Source organism: Myotis lucifugus, unplaced genomic scaffold (assembly GCF_000147115.1).
Source record: "Myotis lucifugus unplaced genomic scaffold, Myoluc2.0 scaffold_2561, whole genome shotgun sequence".
NCBI lineage: Eukaryota > Metazoa > Chordata > Mammalia > Chiroptera > Vespertilionidae > Myotis > Myotis lucifugus.
This window is the reverse complement of record NW_005873609.1, coordinates 17,640-23,813: the sequence shown is the minus strand read 5'-3', so window position 1 is coordinate 23,813 and position 6,174 is coordinate 17,640. Positions and strand designations below refer to the sequence as shown.

General features: G+C 39.8%; 1 pseudogene; it reads right to left on the bottom strand.

Annotated features, from left to right (window-relative positions):
- Positions 1-4,993: 4,993 nt before the first annotated feature.
- Positions 4,994-6,174, bottom strand: part of LOC102438507 — a 2,976-nt pseudogene continuing 1,795 nt past the window's right edge.

Here is a 6,174-nt window from a genome sequence, read left to right as displayed (position 1 = left end):
TTCTGGGTGTATAATCAATGAAAGGGAAAATAGGATCTCTAAAGTATATGATCACCCCCATGTTCATTGTACCATTATTCACAACAGCTAAGATGTGAAAACAATCTAAGTGGATGTAATTGGGTGGATGGGTAAAGAAAATGTTGTCTATACATACAGTGGAATAATATTTAGCCATGAGATGGAAGAAAGTCTTGCCATTTGCAATAACATGTATGAAACTTGAAGGCATTATGTTGACTGAGAGAAGACAGAAAGAGAAAGAGAAATATTGTATGATATTCCTTATATTTGGAATCTTAAAAAGTTGAACTCATAGAAACAGAATAGAGTGGTGTTTACCAGGATCTGGGGATTTGGGGAAATGAGAAGAAATTGACCAAAAAGTATAAATTTCAATTTATGAGATTAGTAACTTCTGATAATTTAATGTACTGCATGAAAATTATAATTGTAACTTGCTAAAAGAGTAGATTTTTATATATTTAGGTGCTCCCATATTGGATGCATATATGTTTACCAGGGTTATATCTTCTTGTTGGATCAATCCCTTTAGTATTATGTAGTGATCTTGTTGTCTCTTGTGATGGCCTTCATTTTGAAGTCTATTTTGTCAGATATGAGTATTGCTACTCCAGTTTTTTTCTTTTCTTTTCCATTTGCATGGGAAAATTTTTTCCATCCCTTCACTCTCACCCTGTGTGTGTCTTTTGTTCTAAGGTGGGTCTCTTGTAGACAGCATATAGTTCGGTGATTTTTTTGTATACATTCAGCTACTCTGTGTCTTTTGATGGGAGCATTTAATTTATTTATATTTAAGGTTATTACTGATATGTATTTATTTACTGACATTTTAATTCTGTGTGTCTGGGTTTCTCTCTCCATTTCTTCTCATTACAGCAGGCCCTTTAGCATTCTTATAATGCTGGCTTGTTGGTGATGTACTTCTTTAGCCTTTTTTTTGGGGGGGGGGGGTCTGGGAAGCTCTTTATTTGATCATCTATTTTGAATGATAGCCTTGATGGATATGATAATTTTGGTTTGAAATCCATGCTTTCCATTACCTTGAGTATTACATGCTATTCCCTTCTGGCCTGTAGAGATTCTGATGAGAAATCAGGTGCCAGCCTTATGAGAACTCCTTTGTAGGTAACAGTTTTCTTTTGTCTTGCTGCCTTTAAGAATCTCTCTTTGTCTTTAATTTTTGGCACTTTAATTATGATGTGTTTGGGCGTGGGCCTATTTGGGTTCTTCTTGCATGTGTTCTCTGTGCCTTCTAAACTTGTGTGACTTTTTCCTTTACCAGGTTAGGGAAGTTTTCTGCCATTATGTCTTCACACACATTTTGTACCTTTTTCTTCCTTTCTGTCTCTCTGACACACCTATTATTTGAATATTGTTATGTTTCATATTGTCCCACAGCTCCCTTAAACTGTCCTATTTTTTAATTATTTTTTCTTTTGGTTCGCTGATTGAGTGATTTTTTTTTTCAACCCTGTCTTCTAATTCACTGATTCAGTCCTCAGCTTCCCTTAATCTGCTGTGTATTCCTTACAATGTGTTCTTTATTTGTGTTATGTCATTCTTTTTTTCTGACTGTTCTTTTTGCTTAGTTACTATATCATTTCTCATGCATTTTTGCCATCATTATTCTGAACTCTGTTTCAGATAAATTTCTTATCTCTGTTTCATTTATCTCTTTTTGTGAAGAATTCTCTTGTTCTTTCATTTGTGGGTGGTTTCTTTGACTCCTCATTTTGGCTGCCTGATTGGGTTGTGACTATGTATTAGGTAGATCTGCTATGCCTCTCAATCTCTAGTGCAGGACAGTGTCAAATGCTGTTTCTGAGAATTTGGATCAGTCAAAGACTCAAAGCCTCCAGAGACCCCTCTGGCTACAGACTGATAGGAATCCTCTTGAACTGCCCTCAGGCAATCATCTACAGATGTGGCAAGAGTTTTTTCCAACAGGTGTGGTAATTGTTTCTGCCTGGAGGCTAATTGTTATTTTCAGTTTCCTAAGGGTCAAGGTGTTTTCCAATAGAGTGGGTCAGCTGTCTTCCTCCAGGCTATGCTGCCTGTATAGCAATTGTCTGCATGAGAAAGATGACCTCCCCAGAGTGAAGGAATCACTCAGCATAGGAAACTGGGGTATCTGCCTTCTGAGCTCTAACCTCAGAACCCTTGATCCTGGTTTCTACTCACCCAGCTCCAGTCCACTCTGCTGTCCCTCTGCTGCAGCTCAAGGTAGGTGGATCCACAGGGAATTTTATGCCCTTTAAGAGGTTATCTGAATTTCCAGCCATCTCTCCTTGGCAGATAGCAACACTATTGCTTTTCACAGCCAGATGTTATGTGAATATCCTTCTCAGTTCTGGTGCTCTCTGTTGGGGGAGGGGAGCATCTTTGGAATTAGATCTCAGAGTTCTCAGTGGCAACCCCCCAACTGAGATATCTCTCCAGAACTTCAGCTTCTGTCTGTGGGGGCCCAGCCAGCCCTTTCGTGTCTCTGCTCCTCTTACCAGTCTCTATGAGGTCTCCATTTCTGGTCCTTGATTATCAGGGTTTTCTCCAGAGAGTCTTCCATAGATTATTCAGTAAGTTTTTCGGTATTGTTAGGTCGGAGAGAGCCCAGGATCGGATACATGCAGGCATGTGATGAGACAATGGACTCCCCCTGGAATTTCTCACAGACCTGGGATTTCTCACAGGTCAACGTGCCAGACACAGATGGCTCCTTCTCCCTGAATACCTTGCTGACCCCCCTGCAGCTGAAGCCTCCTCAACTGAATACCTCAGCTCATGTCCCCGCCCCTCACCCAACCGCAGTATAAAAAAAGCGCCCCCCTCCATGTTGGCGTGAATCCACGTGCCCTGTCTTTGGGGGTACGTGGGTCTCCCGGGGACGCAGAATAAACTTTCCTTTCCTTTCTTTTCTCATTCACTGGACTCTATTTCTTGCGCCGCCTCCTGAGCCACCTAACCTAACAGGTATTTTAGTTGTAATTCCAGTTTGGACTTGAGAGCGTGCCCATGCAGCATCCACTTACTCAGCTGCCATTTTTAATCTCTCAAAGAGTAGATTTTTAAAAGTTCTCATCACAAAAAGAAATTATGTGATACAATAGAGGTTTTGGTTAATGCTGTGGTGGTAATTGTTCTGTAATATATATTTCAAATCAACACATTATACACCTTAAATTTGCAGTGTTATAATATCAATTATATATCAATAAAAGTAGAAATAAAATAGCTTTCTTGGGGGTGGGACCTAACTGAAAGTAGTAAAAAATGCTCCTAAAACAGATTTTCATGGGCAGAGGAATCAGTTTTTGCCTTGATACTAAAGTCCCAATTGTTTCCTGGCTGTATTTTGTGTGCCTGTGTCAGGCCATTTTTTGGGTTCCATTCAGGAACTAATGATATTGTCCCCCAGATAATTAAATCAGTGTTATCACTTTCACTGTCCCCCTTTTTATTCTGGTGGGATCATTTCCATGAAAATAGGAGTGGGTGATATTCCTTTCTTTTTCACAAGGCTTAGCTTCTTACTGGGATTTAGTTTGGGAGTCCTATATATATATACATAGAGGGCTTTGGAAAAAGTCTCAAATTGCCATGTGAGTGAGCCTGCTTTAATTGAGCCTACAAGACCCAGGTGTTCAGCCAAGCCATCCACTTCCCTGGCCTTTAAAAAATTTACCCTGATGACACAGAAGATCTTTATTGGGGTTCATTAGGATGCTATTATTCAAGAGAAACTTTGGAAGGCTAAATTCTGTAGTGAACTTGGTTCTGATGTTAATAAATTTATATATGTTTTGCAGGTCTTCCCTCATCTTAGGGCTTATCAAAGAGTTAGGCCTAATAAAAACAATATTATATTAGTTTGAGGTGTAAAACAGTGATTCAACATTTATATACCTTATGAAGTGATCACCATAATATTTCTAAATTATCATCTGTCATCATACACAGTTATGATATTCTTAATTATATTCTCTATGCTGTACATTACATCCCTGTAACTTATTTTACTAGAAGTTTATAGTTCTTTTCTAAAAATTTGAATTATCAAAGTCCCTGAAAAAGAGAACTATATTATCTTAGTATTAAAGAGATTAACTTTATTTCTCTTTATTCTGACTCATCCACTTTGAAACTCACTGGCTTAGAAAGTTGTAAACCCATATAGTTTCTAACAACTCATACTAACCATTAAGAATGGACTTATAGCAATAAAAGTTAAGTGCATGGGAAAGATCAAAGAGTAGAAAATCCCTATCATGGTATAAAGAGAGAAAGAAGGCTTTCTGTGATTGAAATACTATTTTATGTCCATGGTTCAGGAATAAGCTGCTTCTAGTAGGAGCTGAGAAATCAAGATGAGAAAAGTTTGGTGTCTAAATTGGATGCCTGAGTTCTCTGCTATGGCATGTTTGGCTAGTCTAATGCAATCAGTTGGAGAAAGATGCCTGAAGAAGAGGAGAAGGAAATTTTCAATGTCTGATCAATCTCCGGGCCCCAAGGGTACGATTGAGGATTGAGTACAAATGTACTCAAGGCCTGACCTTGAATGACTGTGTAGAAAGTAATCACTTAGTATTAGAGTCATGCCTGTTGCAAATAGGCAGGTTGCTTCCATTCCAGAGCTCTTGTATTGGAAACCCTTGAAAGAATGGGCATCATAGGTGAGGGGCTGACACAGCTAGCATTACATGATATAAAAGGTAGTAACCCACATGATGGAAGTAACAACCCTTAACACTATCCTTTAGATTATCTACAGGATTCTACCTTTAGGGCAGTGGGAGTGAATAAATCCCTAATAATTTCAGGTGAGGCAGGATCTTGGGTCATAATTCATAGTAGAAACTATAGGTTATACTCTATGAAATCTATGTACAGCATAGATCCAAGAGGCTGTGACACTTATGACCATAGCAGAACACATGTTATTAAAAGATTTGCTTTCTTTTACTGGGAAGCTCTTCTAAAGGGTCCGAATGTGCTGCTGCTCCAAGGTGTGATAAAAAATGTCATTAGCAAAGTCTAATTTGCAGCTGGGGCATTTTTTGATGGAGAGCAGATTGGGGACAGAACTTTCTTGGATGCCAAAATACTGGTTTCCTAGACAAGTCCTGGGTTTTGTTCTGCACCTCCTTGATCTGAAGTAGGCATTTGATCTGGCAAAGAGTCACTATCCAGACCCATGTAACTCATCAACCTGCTGTTTTACCTCTTCAAAGATCATTTTCTCTTTCCATTCTTTCTGTCTCTCTCTGTAAAATACCCTATATAATAAAAGGCTAATATGCAAATTGTCCCCTTGAGAGTTCTACTGGGAGTTTGATTGCTTGCTATGACGTGCGCTGACCACCAGAGGGAAGCGAGGAACATGGTGGGTTACCAGCGGTGGTCTCGGGGCACTGAGGGATCAAGGATGGAGGAGGAGAGGAGGCCAGGAGGTGGGGAACCTGATCAGCCCTGATCACTGGCCAGGCCTAGGGACCCTACCCACTCACAAATTTCATGTACCAGGCCTCTAGTTACATATAATCTTTCTCTCAATCTTTCTGACAGGTCAAAGTCTGGTTCCTTAACTCTTGCTGTTTCTTTGTTGCAGTAGCTTCTTTCTGCTTCAGCTCCTCCTCTGTCTTCTCGACTTCTTCTGATGCCCCCTCTGTTCAGTTACACTGAGAAAGAGCTGGTTATTATTCCTTTTCAGATGCTCCAACTGCTCTGTCTTATCTTGATCTCCCTGAAGAAGCTTCTTCATTTCTCATTTCTTTCTCTTGAGTTGATATCTGGGCCTGAAGTGACCCTCTCTGACTTCCTTATCTTCATATTCTGGTCTTGTTCTTTCCCCTGAAGCTGCTCTGTCTCCCAACTATCCTGTTTTTTCAGTTTCTGTTCCAATTTCTTGTTGATGACCTTTAAGGTTTCTAGATGCTCTTGTTTCTTTGGGGGCTCAGCCTGAATGTCTAAGTTCTGCTTCTGGAGGCTAACACAGCTGTCCTTTATCTCTTGGTTGTTTTAGAAAGCTCACTGTTTACTGTTCAATCTCTTCCACCTCAACCTGAGTGGTAACAACCAGGAAGTCCACCACATTTTTTGGGCAGAACTGGGAATAGGATACTTGCTGCCCAAACAACATGATCCTGATCCATATAA